The following is a 15,955-nucleotide window of genomic DNA, read 5'->3' on the forward strand; positions in this document are numbered from 1 at the left end:
AGTTTCCAGTAATTACATCACTTGTACATGTTTTACAATGTGTTTTCAATTTTTTGATAACGATTTCCCAGGAATGGTGGTTACAAAAAACAAAGATATCATCAGCAAAGAGAATACATACAACACCTTCTATTCTATGGTTTCATAGAAGTCATGCATAAAGATGACGAATAGAATAGGTGAAAGAACACTGTCCTGAGGTAAGCTCCTGTTCAGTGTTTTGATTCTAGAAAAAGACTGCCTCCAGCGAATCTGGAAAGTTCTGGGTTGAAGAAAGTTGAACAACTACTTTGCTATATTGCATGTTATACCAAGTTATAAGCATTTAAAAATAAGGCTGTCAATATGGACAGAATCACATGCACTTTTGATACCAAGATTCACACCAACGAAGTATTTAATTTTTGGTGTTGTTGTTTTTCGTGAGCTTCTGTGATTTTTGCCTGAATTTTGTAAATAGCAGTTTGGTTATCTCTGAAGGGTATGAAACCATGTAAGCAATTGTGGAGCTTTTTATTACAAGTTAAATAATAAGTAATGCGTTGAGTAAGTATACATTCAAAGACTTTGCAAAAAACTGAGGTTAGGGCGATGGGCCAATAGGAAGAAACTTTGGTTTTGTCTTTGTTTGGTTTCGGAATCGGAAAGATTACAGCGTGTTTCCATTGTTTGGGGATGTCAGCCTAATCAAATTGGTGTTGAAACAATTTCAAAATAATTTGAAGTTGATCGTTGTTGATATTTTTGAACCAGATGGCTGGGATGATCTCAACTCAGGAGTAGAGTTTTTAGTTTTGTAGATTGCTTTCTTAAGTTCTCAAATTTCGAATTTGCTGTTGAGGGAGGAATTTATTCCCGAGAAATCTAAGGGAATAGGTTCAATATTTTTTATTTTCATTAGAAAAGTTCTTTGCAGATAGTTCACTTTCATGTGCGGGATCACAAGTATAGTGATTGTTTTTTACAATAATGTTATGTTTAGAGTTCGGATTTATGTGATTTGAAAGTTTGTATTTTAAAAAACATTTTTGGATTAAGAGATATTGTGCAAATTTTTTCCCAATATTCTCTTTTCGCCTTTTTAATGTGAAAACGAAACCGACTTGCAAATTTTTTGTGTTTCATTCAATCTGTCACCGAAATGTTTCCGGTTGCTTTTTTTCGAAAGTACTTATTGAGATTTTTATAATTATGGCAAGAAATGTTCCACCAAGCAGGATAAGACTTATACGACAATAAGTATAGATGAAGTATTTTGGGTTATTATCTTAGTTGCGTTCATCGTAATTCCTTCAATATTAAAAATTTCATGTGTTTGTTGTGTGATCCTCATTCCTTTTCAGTTGCGATTGACACTTGATTGATAACTGACCAGCTAACAACTATCGGGTTATGATCGCTATCGAAAGTTGAATCCATTATATAACAAGAGGTTTGATTATGAATATCAGATGAACAGAGAGTAAGATCTAAGATAGACTGGGTTTTTAAGGAGTTGTGTGTGGGAATAGTTGTATTAAGAATTATGAAATGTGAATAAGTTAGCCAATCAACGAAATCCTTACTCAGAGCCGATAAACGGAATGCTCCGCAAAAAGTGTGGTGCAAATTAAAATCGCCGGTAAAAGTAGGTAAAGTTACAGAATCAAAGAAGTGTTTGGCTTGATCAATATCAAAACCTTGTGGAGCATATAAATTAATAATGTTGAATTTGGTATTCTGGAATTGTACTTCGATTGTTAAAAGTTCCAAGTTAACACTCTGGCTGAGCAATTCTTTAAAATCATTATTTAAATGCGATGTTTCCAAATAAATTCAAATATTTTTCAAAGAAAAAACAACAACAGCGAACTGATACTATATGTTACACGATAATAATATAATACAATAAAAATCTGCAATCGCAATAATAAATACAATAAACTGCGAAAAACGCAGGATGCAAGAGAAAATGGACTGATTGCCGACCTACAGAAATAGCGGGATACACAAATGGAGGATTGAAGTCTTCTCTAATATTGTTGGGAATTATTCTTCCGGACATGTTAGAAGGAATGCCAATTAGAAGACTACATCTCAGTCTATTTCGTCTGTGTTTACAGAAAAATATTTTGCTCGGAAAGGAAAAAAGTTGTTTCGGGAAGAAATGTCTCTTGAAAAACCCAAAAGGGAGAGGTAGAAAAAGGAGGAATTGAGTCAGAGCTTTTTCCCTTTAATTCCCCTGCAATTCCATTGCAGAAAGGTCATACAAAAAGACAGTTAAAATGATTATTAGAAATTGACCTCAATTTGAGACTTTTGAACTTTGAACAAAAAGCAAAAGGGATTCGAAAACCAGGAGGCTCGTAAATTCGAACCCGAATTTTGAAAAGGAGGATAAGCAATTTCATCGTTTAGGAAAATGAAAAGCAAAAACACGAAGGAAAAAAAAAAAAACCTTTTTTTAAAGCTAAACTTGAAGGACCACCTGCATCGGAATGCCCGTAGTTTGAGTCACAACTTTTGTTGCTGTTTTTCTTCTCCCAGGGGATTTGCTTAATTCATCTTGATAAACAAGCTAGCAACATTTTGCAGTAATTTTTCTACAGTTTTTTGAAAGATTTAATGAGCATATTTGTCTGCTGTTCTAATTTCTCTGTGATATTTTTGACTCTAGCTTCAATTTTTTTGGTTTACAGTTTCCTCGACATCACTCACAGACATTTGTTTTGACTGCATTAGAATAACTTTATTTTGAGAATTGCTGGAAGTGGCGTCTGGCCTCTCCAGTAATTAGTTGGTTTCGACATTTAAATTCTAGCATTAGTCGTTCTCCGATGTAATGAGAACAAGATTTCGACGTCGCTGAGTGCGGACCCTGGCAATTAATGCACTTTTCGGGACTTTGACATTGGCCGTCATGTGTTTCACCACATATGACAGATTTGTTTGGTGCAAATTCTAGTTGGATGCAAGAAACTGTGACATTTCATCCATCGTCTTGGTTTACCTATAAACTTCTAGATTCTTTTGGTTTGTAGACCAAATTTTAATGGATTCTGATAACTGGGTGCCGAGTATTGTAAAAAGAACAGGGGAAGAGTCTCGAGTCGAGTTAGATTTAACAGACCTTCTAATTTCAATGATCTCTATATCGTTATTACTGTTAATTCCTCGTCAAATTCTTCAAGAGAAGTATGAGTGGGTATATCAAATATCAGAAATCTGTCAGTCAATTTTTCCCAAATGACAGTGGTTGAAACGGGAATATCAAGAATTTTATCCAAGTTTAAGATTTGTGCAACGCTCACGGGATCCGATGTCGTGAAAATAATCTTACCTTGTCTTGTGAATTTCATGTTCAAAATATTACTGTGCCGCCTGATGTATTGTCTAATATAGGCTTGGATAAGAATTGGGTTTGTACGAGGGATCTTGCATGAAACATCTCTGTTGTTCACAATTATGTTGATTTCTTCCTATAGTCTTTGAGCAATTCGAACAGTGAGTTCATTAGTGGATTTTCCACTCTTAAAGAAATTTTCGTTGGAAGTAAAGTGCATGTTAATGCTAGTCGAAGCCTGCATTATTGAGATGACATTTTCAAAGGAAAAGTCCAAAACAGTAAAGGTCGAGTGACTCAATTTAACAGAGTGCAGATTTTGCAGCTTTTAAAAAGAGTAAATAAATATGATATATATATACAAGAAATTAGAGCAGATGAGCTTACTTAATGCCAGGAAGATAAAAATAAAAAGCCTGAGAAAACAAAATTAATTATAAAAACCAAACTTTGAGAGCTCACAGCAGGAAGCCAACGCAAAACAACCGTTTAAAAGACTTTTTATTGTGTTTATGTGCAAACAAAATATCAAAGGTTCAAAAGTCAAACTTAGAAAAAAATAAACAATACCATGTTTGCATTCCCAGAGTTCAACGCGAGGGAAAATGGCTGACAATGACGTCAGAACAGTGCCGAGGAGCATAGCTGAAATCTTTCCCCGCAAACACTACTGTTCTTGGCGTAGAAGGAGACGCATTGAAGTACGATTTTACCATTTTTCGCATGTAGAGGATAACAGCCTTTTACGCGATATCCCTCACTGTTTATGTTCAAGTAAGGGAAGTATCCTCATCTTAATAAATATAAATATTTTATTCTGTTATTTATTTATAGATTTTTTTTGTCATGAATATCAACTTTGTACCCAGTCTTCAGATTATGTCTAGTGTACAGATAGCAATTCCTATACTGAATAATCCAAAGATTAGACAGTTCATTGACAGTTGTACTCCATGTTCTCACTCTTCTGAAAATATTGAAGTGTGCAACTCGATTGAAAAGTTGGTGACAGCGAAAATACAACATATTGTTGCACCTCTGTTGCAAACAGTAGTGAAAAATTGTATTATGGCTATGTTCTCACAAATTGTAAAATGTAAAGCCACTTATTCCTTGATTTTGACTGATTGTGCCGCATATGTCAATAAAAATCATAAATTTATTTGGAAATTTGATGGAACAATAGACCAAAGAAAATCAGCAAAATCTTTGATTGAAAATGAAAGTTTGCGTATTAAAGAACGTTTTCTTTTGGCATGCAGTTATTGTTTCATTGATGATGCTTATTGCTTGTGGAATAGCATGAAAACAACGCAGAAGACTTTTACACCATTAGAACTTGAGTGTCACATAGTGGCTAAGATTTGGATTGAGATATTTGAAGAAAATCCTGAAAGTATGAGAATGATTCATTCATTTGTCTTGCAAAACAATGTTTTCATGCTAAATTATGTTTTACATTTGTTGCCAGAAGAAAAGCAGCCTCCATTTTTGCTAAAGATTGCATTAAAAAATCATGTTGATGCAAATGTTATGCGTTTTTGTTTGTCACAACTGCATACATGTTATAAAGAAATTGTTATTAAAAACTCTCCTGTAACAGTTCTCCAATGTTTCTTGGCTTGGCCTTATCAATCGACTTTTTTAAATGTGGCTAAATGCTTATGGACATATCTCTCCAAGGAAGGTTTTTGTGAAATTCTTTGGCTCATTTTACATAAATTAATGGACCAGGAGTGGTCAGATTTTATTCTTATACAACTTCTAAAGGAATTTTGGTCTGAAAGTCCAATTGATTTTAAGGAACATGTAAAACAACAAACTGTTTTTGAGCCATTGGCAGTTGTACTTGATTGTGATATGCAATCTTTTCCAAGAAGTGAGCTTAAACAGGCTACCCATCAAAGTTTGGAACGGTATCTTCAGCAATTCTTTCCTAATGATCGGAAATGATTATTTATGTTTGATCAGTGAATAAAATAATTTTATTGTCTGATATTCATTTTTTTCCCTTTCTAATAATTAAAATACCCAATATTTTTATTTGACTATCTGTTGCCTACATATGTGTAATTTAAGATAGAAATTTTATGGCATGATATATTTTTTAAAAGATGTTTACTAATTTGATTTACCTGCCCTTGTACATACTTAAAGAAAAATATTCAATACTATCTTCTGATATATCACTTCGGATATGTATGGTGGAGTTTCTTTCCAATGTAGCAACCCAAACAATCAAGCCTAATAAATTTATTTTACTGCCATCTTGCTTCTTAACAGTGTCTCGTATGAGGATATAGATTTCAACTAGTTTTATTAATTAATATTAATAATATCAAACTTTATCAGCTATTTGTATATATAAATTGCATTCTAGCAAATCACCCAACATATCTTAGTCAATTGACTATGTTCATCAATAACACGGTTAAGTCTACATCTCATCAATGGCATGCAGTTAATATACAAATGGCATTTATCATTATTTGGAGCAGCATTTAACTTGTTATAAATGCTTGGAGCCAGGTATTTATGAGCTTTATCCTGTACTTTAAATGATTTCACTTTTTAATTTGAACAATTTTTACTTTGAAGAGATCATTTAGGAGGGGGCAGGAGTTGAGAAAAAGTTTGATTATTCATTTTTAAAATAGTTGTATTTTTCCTCTACCTCTACCCCATATTACTTGCAGACATTAGTGCAGTTTCCTATTCAAATTGTTTTTGTTTCTATTTTTGTAAGAATATCTTGGGATTTATTGACAAAAGTTTTTGACATTAAATACAAGCTGTCAGAGAATATTTATGGTATTTTTTAAAAACAATTTGATATGTACTTTCTTTTTACATTATTATATTATAGAAATTTGAACATTGCAAATCTGAATTTATCTCTGTTTATTAGGATGCATAGTTTTTAGCTTGAATGCATCTTCAAGATTTCATTGAAACTGAATTCTAACTGAATTTGCAAGACTAATAAATATAATTTTGTATGGTAATTAAAAATGTCAGATTTATTATATTTTTAATTTTGGAATTATGTATTTATATATGGCAGAGGGATGATTTCTTCAAAAAAAGGCTCAATTTTTAGAATTACAGATATATATATTAATAGAACATGTATTCTATGAAAAAATTATTTCTTCTGTATCAAATAGACTTTAATATGAATTTTAAAGAATTTAAAATTAATTTTTTTTGCTTGATTGTCATGATAGAGAGGATTAATTTAGAACAAAATAGCTGGAATCATTTTTAACTGTAATTTTCTAATCTAAGTAATAATTTTTGTCATTATATTTGGTATAATATATTAATATTTTGTTCTGATATCTGATTATTACATTGTAAAGAACATGGAAACTTACAATAACTTTTTTTTGCACTTTTATATGATTGCATTACTAAGCTTTCTTAATGCCTTTTTGGTTGAATTTGTGAAACTATCTTTCTTTTTTTAATTTAATTTTTAATCTCTCTTTCGTAATATTGCTTTTTATATTAATTTACCTCTTTATTATTAGGTCAAGTTCTATTAGCTAAACCATGTTTGTTGATTGAAGAGCTTGCAAATGTAATCTGAGTTTTTTCCCCCCTTTAAGTAAATTTATTTGTTGTTTTTGAAAATTGTGTTCTATTTTAATGTTAATTTGCACTTTAGTTTCTTTCTCACTCTTTCCCCTCCCTATCATTTCCTTAATTCATATAATTATTATATTGCTGTTAAATTTATTAGGCCTTCTATTTTACGAGAAAAATAAAATAGAAATTATTGTATTTTAATATAAGATATATTGTTAAAATTGCAACAAATTATCTTATATTAAAATGTTAGTCTCACAAGATTTAACTCTAGAATGCATGACTTTTCATTTTTTTATGAAAAAAAATGCATGCGTTCTGAATATCTGCATATAATTTTAGTAAAATGTTATTTTAAAATTTAGTTTATTTTTCTGGTGAAATTTTAATAAAACAAAATGTGCTAATTGGCTACATTATGAATTAAACTATATCCCAATGACATAAATCATATTATGATAAGTCTGCAAATAAAATAAAAGTCCCTTTTCACTAATATATTTTTTACAATAGAAATAAATTATTTTGATAGCATTTTCAGTGGTAGTATTATTCGTACTACAGCCATCTAGATATTTTTCCAAGTGTCCAGTTTAAATCTAATTCTGTTAAACTTTTGCCGTAAATAGGTGTTTTCTGTAAATGTTTATCAAAACACATTTAAAAAAAGGATTTCCAAACACTCATTGTTTCTTGAAACAGTCATGTGAAGCTTATAAATGGAAATAAAAATGTGCAGCCAAATTGGTACACATTGCATTGTAGGGTTAAATCTAAAATATATCAGTATTGAAAATTTACCAGTAAGTTAATTGCACATACTCTTATGGATATTTAGCCTTACCTACTAATGAATTTGTACATTTAGAAAACTTAGCACATTCAGATGATTTATTTTTAGAAGAATCTTCCAAAGAAGTAGAGAGGTAATTATCTCTTTTTCAGATTTTTTGAAAAAAGAAGTAACGAGCATAGTTTGTTATAATAATCCTTACTTTTATTCAGTATATTTGTAAAAATACTTTTTTAGATATGAATTTGTTTGTTTTATTCCATAAGCTATCATTTTGTTGTTTTATTCAATATTTTCTCTCTGATAATGATTTAATTCAAATCATCTAAAATAACTCAGCTCATTAAAAATGTTGGATTATGATTTGTATTATTAATGAATTTTTTAATTTTTTTTTAAAAAACTCATTAAATGTTGATTTGAATTTCTTCTTATAATTTTATTTTAAGTGTATTTTATTTAAATGACCGTGTCTAAATTTTAATCTATTATTCATATTCTTGTTTCTGAGAGGAGCTTAAATTCCTTCTGAAACATCATTCTTTAATTCAAGCATATAATGAATGAAAATCTTGAAAGGCAGAAAGACTCAAGTTTATAATTATTATGGTATCCTTTATTCTTTGTTGTAATTAACATTTTATTGCATTTCATGCTAAATAATATATTAACATAATATACATTGGAACATGGAGAAATTTTTTTTTCATTAACATCCAATTTCTAACTTTTTCATTTATTTCATATATCTACCATGCAAATAAAATTTGAAAACACATTATTTTTTGTAAAACTTTTTTTTTTAATTTTCTGATTTAAAAGTGATATGTTACTTGAATTTTATAATGCAAAATTATTTAATAATTTATTTCAAAATTTAAATCCTCAGTGGGATTTATTCTAATAAGTCATCTTAAACTTATGTACCTTTTAGTGCAGTTTCGTTAGTGGAGATTCCATATAAAACCTGCTAAATTTTAGTGATAGTGTGCCAAATCTTTTCATCAGCATATAACTTTTTTTGTGATGTTTTTATTTTTTACAACACAAAAAAGTTTACATCTTTAAGCTTATTGATGAATGGGGTGCATTAAGGGAATAGTACTTAACATTTTAATCAAAAGCATTCTGTTCATTTCATTCATTTATGTCTTTAGCCTATAAATAAATTAATCAACCTACCAAAAAGTATTTTGAACTGAATCAAAATTTCTTTTTCATGATTGGCAATGTAAAGAAATAGCACATATCTTTAGGAAAAGTGGGGGGGAGGAGACAGGGAAATACAGAGACAGTTATGAAGCCTAAATGAAGGTGACGATATCTGTGATACTTTCATGAATAAGAAAAGCAAACTCATCATCTAAAGAAAGAATTTTTTAATGTCAAATGTACTTATTCTTATGTCTGATTACTGACTATCTTTCGAGGCATTTTACAGAAAGTTCAGCTCAATATTTTTATTCATCAGGTGAAATATTTCTTAATTTTGGTAACTTTCAAAACTATGTCAAAGATCTGATTGAATTTTTCATCAGTATTTTAATACATTTTGTTGAAAATTAAAAACATAACTGTTCTTGGTATAAGTAGATAAAGGCCTATATGGTCTATCTAACGTTTCCTGCCATTCAAAATACTCCTCTCAATTATTTTCGTACTATACATTCTTGAGACTGCTTGTAATGCTAACCAGATATCTGTATTTGAGTTCTTCTAACTAAATAGTTGGTGAAATATATAGAATATATTTATCATCGAAAAAAAATTTTGCATGAGTTCGAAGTTAAAGAAACTATTTTTTTTCGGTAACTCATTCAGAGATATAAATATTTTTATTTTATGCTTTGGAGAATCAATGGAATATTGTGCCTCCCCCTCCCTTCACTTTGTCATTTGATAAAACTGACTTGTATTAAAATTTTAAAAGTGTTCTTTTTTCAGTATTTTCAGAATGATGAGACAAATGTTTGTATGCTACATACAATGTAAACTATTACATTTTGAACTATTGCATGAAATCAGTTTCGATATTTTCTATCTTTAAAATTATGACTAAAATTGCATTTTCCTTTTTAAATCTTGACTGAATTACTATACTTTTCCCTTTGTTGTTCAGTATGTAAAGTTTGTTCCAGAATCCCAAATATATAGCATTTGTCCATTCTAAAAATGGATTATTTTCTTTCTAAATCTAGTTCGAATTTTTAAATCTTTCTAATGTGTCTAGTTTTTATTTAAAAAAATCTGAGTTTTTTTATTCCTTAAATAAACTCTGTTTTATACATTATTTTAAATAATATCTGCCTGAAAAGGAATTTCAAGCTATTTTTCAACAACCTGTATAAATGACCTACTAAATTTGCATTGTTTTTCAATTTTAATAATATAGTTAATTAATATATCCTTACCCCTTAGATTTCATCACACTCATCTTTTGACAGAAAAGGGAGATTGTGAAAAAAAACATTGATTGATGCAAAAAAAAAAAAAAAAAAGTTGTATGATACAATGTGCAGAATGTCTCTCAAGCTGAAACTGAGGTAATATGTTAGTGAAAACTTCCCTTTGCTTCTAATAAAAGCAATTCATAAATCATTATTAAAAGAAAAGAAGGAAAAAAATATTAAGAAAAAATGTGTGAATGATAATAAGTAATGATTTTAAAATATATATAAGTAATTGATATTTTACGAATATATATTGTTGCTTCTCAGCATGATTACTTCCATCAGAGAAAAGACAGTTTTACAGTCAGCTCTATTGGATGCTGGATCAGTGATCCCCGGGCTTGGCGGCAAAATGGATGATACTGGAATATTCAGGAATTTTGGCGATAGGATCACTAAGAGGCGAGCTACACTGGATTGTTCGTTAACTTTTGTGCCCTGTTCTGGAAGCTATAAAAGGGCGGCACTCCAAGCGGAAGTTAGTTGTAAGTTAGTCAGCAACGAATTAGTTGGATCAGTTCAGCGAAGCGCAAGTGCCAGAGTGTAGCTCAAGTGATTGGTGGATTGAGCCATGCACCAAGACTTGGAGACAAATATTGAAGCAGCATCGAGTTGTCTATGGAGAAGTGAGTCGGCAATTGGGTACAACTAAAGCGAGGAGACAGTGGAGAATAGCAGATGTTTGGAGAGACCTTTGTGAGTAGCTACATGGATTCTGTCTTCCTGTTGAGTTCTCTCTGATTGCTTTGTGTGCTGTTGTGGTTCTTTACTATCAATTACTATTTGTTAGTGCTTGTGTGAGCTTTACTATCAATTACTATTTGATGTGTTGTTTGTGTATGTCTCGTCTGTGTCTTCAAGATAATAAACGACGTTATTTATTATCGAGACCTGTTGACTCTGTCAACGTATACCCACTACAATGATACCTTTCGATTTTAGGCGAATTAATCTCTGTAACAATATTAATAACTATCATAATTGACTTCCTTTTTAGTGCAACTTTGATTAATATTTGGTGTGTAGATTCTCTAATTTGATGTGGACAAACATGCATCAGGCTCTCAAAGCCCAAGAGTTTAAAAAATATATTATTGAAAATCAGTTTTCAGTGGAAACTCCAATTTCATTTGAGGCTATCTTTTGGAAGTTGAGTGCAGACACTGAGAATTTACCTTATGTTCCTATCTGAAAAAATGGATGTCAGGGCTTGTGAAGCTAATGCGCACATTTCTATTTTAATATTGAATTACTTAGAAGAAAGTTGAAAAAGAGTTTTATTTTGAATTTAGCAACAAAAAATTTCATTTGTTATCCATAAAAGATAATGCCAATTTAAGCCTTTATATCTTTCAATTTTTTTAATGAAATATGCCTTAAAATTCTATTAAAGATTTCAGGCATAAAATACTTTTAAAGATGAAATTTTAAAATCGATATTTATCTTAAAACTACTCTTTTGCATTTTATGTATGGTATTTTTTTCATACCACTAACATATTTTCTGGTTTAAATTTAATTTTATCTGTATTTTGTTAAGAAAAATATTCATTGGGCCTGCAAAACTTAATGCACACCTTTAGCTAAGTACTTGCCTCTATGTATTAAGTGATAATTTACATAGAATTTTAATAACTTTACAGCATATGGAAATTGCATTTGAAAGAAAATTACAATTTATTAAGCATAAAAGATAAATTAAAACAGGTAAACGTAAATTGCCATCAATTTACCAAGAGATTGTGAATCTAAAGTATGAATAAATCAAATGTGTATGATCCTAGATTTCGTTTACATGAGTTGATTTGCAAATAAAGAGTAGAATCTCATTTAATGTCAATTAAACTTTCAGAATATCGTAACTCTTACTGTTGAAATCTTTAATAAATTATGTAAAACTAAGTTAACTAGTACCAAGATACTTAAAAAAAAAATGTTGCCTTCTGATATTGCCATCCTTTAAAAATCAACTTTATATTTCTTTAAATTTTTACATTTCTTTTCTCATATATTTATAAATTTATATAGAAAAATTATTTTTGTCATGTTTTATTAAAAATGTAATGATAAAAAAAATAGCAAATTGGATAAACAAAAGTATTATATGCATTTTTATACTTTTTAATGTATTATTTATTTAATGAATGTTTTTTCTATTTGTATTTTCTGTAATATTTGCTCCCTATCAGTTTGTTTTAGCTATGCTTTCAATTTCTAATCTTATCAGGGAACATCTATCTGTTGTAAGCGAATCTGATTGCAGCAGTAAATTTATTCCATCATCAGATTTTCAAGGCATTGAAAATTATTTTCAAGAAGAAAAGCAATTTTTGAAATGTGCTGAGGATTTTCTGCATAAAGACCTGGAAATATGATTGTATTTCAATTAAGGTTTCTAGTCTTAATTATAAAATTGAAAGTTTCTATCCGAAGTTATTTTTTTTAATGCATATTATTTATTGTGAGGACCCTTTGGATTTCTTAGTATGTTTTAACTTTGAAAATTGTAATCATGTGTATATATTTTCGTATGAAACTCTTTCTTATTATTGAATAATCCAGCCTACGTAAGAAAAATTAATGTTGTGTTGCTAAATTCTCTATTCTTTTTATGATTTATCATGTACATGAGGTTAAAAATATGCTACAATCAAAAATGATTGCAATAGTTTTTACAGGCACCCACTAAAAAAATATTTTTTTTAATTAAAAAAAATCATATTTATCTCATTATTGTTAGCACTTTTGCAAAGCAGAGAAAGTTTGATTTTTTAAAATAAGAAAGGAAACTTCAAGTATTTGATTTTAAAAACAAATTATTAATATAATAAGATATTCTAAACCAATCATATCAAACGCATGTTCTACAATAAATTGCGAGAATTACCTTTTTATCTACGTAAAAATAAGCGCTGTCTTTTAATTTTAATAATTAGTTTTAAAATCAGTAAGATTATGGGAGTTGAAATTCCGAATGTGAATATTCTGCTTTATATCAGGAACTTAACTTCAGGGTTATGTGGTCAACTTTGCATAGACATTTTTAAAATTAAAATTATTGATTAATTTTCCGTGTAAAAACTTAGTTTACCTGCTCAGCCCCCCCCCCCCTGCTATACCATTATAATAAAATGCATATCTGTATTTATTAACTATTTTTCTTTGACTATATATATATATATATATTTATTATGAACTATTTTTAAAATATATATCATTACATTTTCCTGTAATCTACCTGAAAAATTATTTTAGAATTAAAAAAAGAAAAGTTGAATTATTATTTCAAGTGCAATTTGTAACTGAAACACTTTGTTATAGTTAACAGAGGATCCAGCTCAGTTTACAGTAAAATTGCCTGAATTATCACAAAAAGGTGTGCAAAGAGAAGTTTGTTTCTTGCGTAAAGTGTGAGTTAACAGATTTCTATTTATTTATTATTTTAAGGTGATATTAATCATTTAAAAAATACACAAATGTGCTCACTACATTTTTATAAATTATGTTTCATAAAGACATCTATTTTTTCCAATTTAAATAAAGCTTTTTCATAAATGAACATGCACATAGAGTTACTTTTAATGTTATCAAGATTTTTCAGAAATATTGATAATTATATAATGGTATAAAAATTTCTGTTATGCTAGCTACATATTCTAAGAAAGTTGAACTGTCTTCATTTTTATATATTAATGCAATTTGCCGTAGTTTTTATATATTAATGCAGTGCTGTAGTTAAAAATTCAGACAAGCTCAATAACAAATAAAATCACTTTGATTCAAGAAAACACACAGGCAACAAAACACAGCCAAAGTATACTTAAGAAAAGCACTTACAGTAAACAGCAGCACACAGGTATCAAATTGGTAGTAAACAACAGTAATATCACAAAGCATTCCTGGAGATCTCTACTGGAGAGAGATTTCTCATGACTATTCATGCCTCTCAATCTTCTGCTACTCTCCACTGACTACTCATTTAAGCTGAACTCAAAAGCTGATTTAATGCTGACTGACTTTTCCTGGCTTCTTATGGTTCCATGTTAAGTGAAAGAATGTTCTAGAAAACCCAACGTAACTCTAGTCCTAATGGAACACCAAGATTCTTGTCTCTAGAATTATTTATCATCAGGGCTGGGTTATTGATCCATCAGAGCTACTTGCAAAACTATCTTCCTTATCATTAAATGTACTGTGTTGGGAAACATTACAAATTCCTAACTATATATACTGTATATACACACATTAAATATTATTATTAACTGAATGTATCATTTTATCTAGATCATTCTGTGTTATTTGTTTCTTGGCTTAATAGAATATTAGTTTCATAACTAGTGGATCATAAATTAAAATATTTGCTCTTTTGAAATATTATGTGTGTACAAATTTTTATATTAATTCATTTGGCACTTAAATATTCTCACATTTCTTCGATAAAAATATGTAGAGATTCAGATGTTTCCTGTGTATTTTTATTCTTTCATGATAATTCATAGCATATTATATTTTGGTAGCAGTAAGTTGGTTGGCCTGTTTCACAGTGGTGCATTCTTGATGTTAAAAAATTATTGAATAGTATTTAAATTAATATTTACAAAACATATAGTAGCAATTTTTGATCAATTATAAGGCAGAAAAATTAATTTTCTTTAAAAATTTTTTTCATCCACATCTTTTATCTGCTTAAGGTGACCATTTTTTTTAAAACCTGAAACCAGGACAACATGAATTTTGACCAGCCACGCCCAAATTTTATAAATATTTATCAAAAATTCACCCAACGGCCAACCTGTATACCTAAGTAAATAAAAAACTTTTAGATATCAAATAATGTTGCGTTTATTTGAACACAAGAAATGTGAAAACTAAAATATGATTTTACAATATAAAAATAAAACATAATAAACATAACATAACATGATAAGCCATACCTAATATAATAACATAATAAAACATAAATAGTTATTTAATTTAGTTTGTTTTTTATATTTTTCTGAGGAGTGAATTGCTTTTAACAAAGTTTTGTTTTCCTGTATATTTTCATAGAATTTCATACAGGTTGCATTTAAATTATTTTTGACAATCAACAAGGATTTCAAAGTTTCCACTTTCAATTGGGTTTTCTCACTAGTCCAGATGTTGTTTAATAAAGAAAAAACCCGTTCGGTCGGTGCATTAGTTCCTGGCATACAGAGGCAATACTCTACCAATTTGCCAATATTATTGGACACATGATTTTCTTTAAAGGCTTTAAAAATTTCTATCTACCTATCTGATACAGAAACACAATTTTGTTTCCAATGCCCAAGTTTCTCATCTGTGGTGTAGCGCTGAATGAAACAGATTTCATCAAAGAGCTCATCTTAAATTAAATTTATTTCCGGATAATGTTGAATTAAATAGTCAATGCATACTTGAACCATTTGATGCGTAGGTTTCATGTTTAATGTAATCCAATTAAACTTCTCGATTCCCTCAAAATGGTCTTCCCATTCTTCCAGATACTGAAAACATGTGCTGTAAAATTCCACCACTTTTTCTTTGAAAATGTTCGATTTAACTAAGCCGTCTTCTTATAGCCTTTTTAAATTTTGTCGAACTTGCAGGGGCAGAAACACACTTGCTATCCTGTTAGCAACTTTGGTTTTAAGGTCATTATAAATGATATTTGTTTCCAACATAGAAATATCCTGTCCTTCTATCTTTAAAACCGTGTTATGAAACATGGATGACACATTATGGAGAAAGAAAAGCCAAGATTCGGTTTCAGGATTCTCAAAATAATTTTTAATAATT

At 29.4% G+C, this 15,955-nt stretch overlaps 1 long non-coding RNA gene across 5 annotated transcripts in view; it reads left to right on the top strand.

Annotated features, from left to right (window-relative positions):
* The first annotated feature begins 3,831 nt into the window (after positions 1–3,831).
* Positions 3,832–15,955, top strand: part of LOC129958138 (uncharacterized) — a 28,429-nt gene continuing 16,305 nt past the window's right edge. The window contains exons 1-5 of one of the 5 annotated variants that reach the window (XR_008783161.1): positions 3,832–4,096; positions 10,125–10,249; positions 10,424–10,852; positions 12,384–12,547; positions 13,478–13,566. This is a non-coding gene — a long non-coding RNA (uncharacterized LOC129958138). The remainder of the gene's footprint in view (positions 4,097–10,124; positions 10,250–10,423; positions 10,853–12,383; positions 12,548–13,477; positions 13,567–15,955) is intronic. The other 4 variants (XR_008783160.1, XR_008783159.1, XR_008783163.1 and 1 more) reach the window with 4 other exon arrangements.

This window comes from Argiope bruennichi, chromosome X1 (genome assembly GCF_947563725.1).
Source record: "Argiope bruennichi chromosome X1, qqArgBrue1.1, whole genome shotgun sequence".
NCBI lineage: Eukaryota > Metazoa > Arthropoda > Arachnida > Araneae > Araneidae > Argiope > Argiope bruennichi.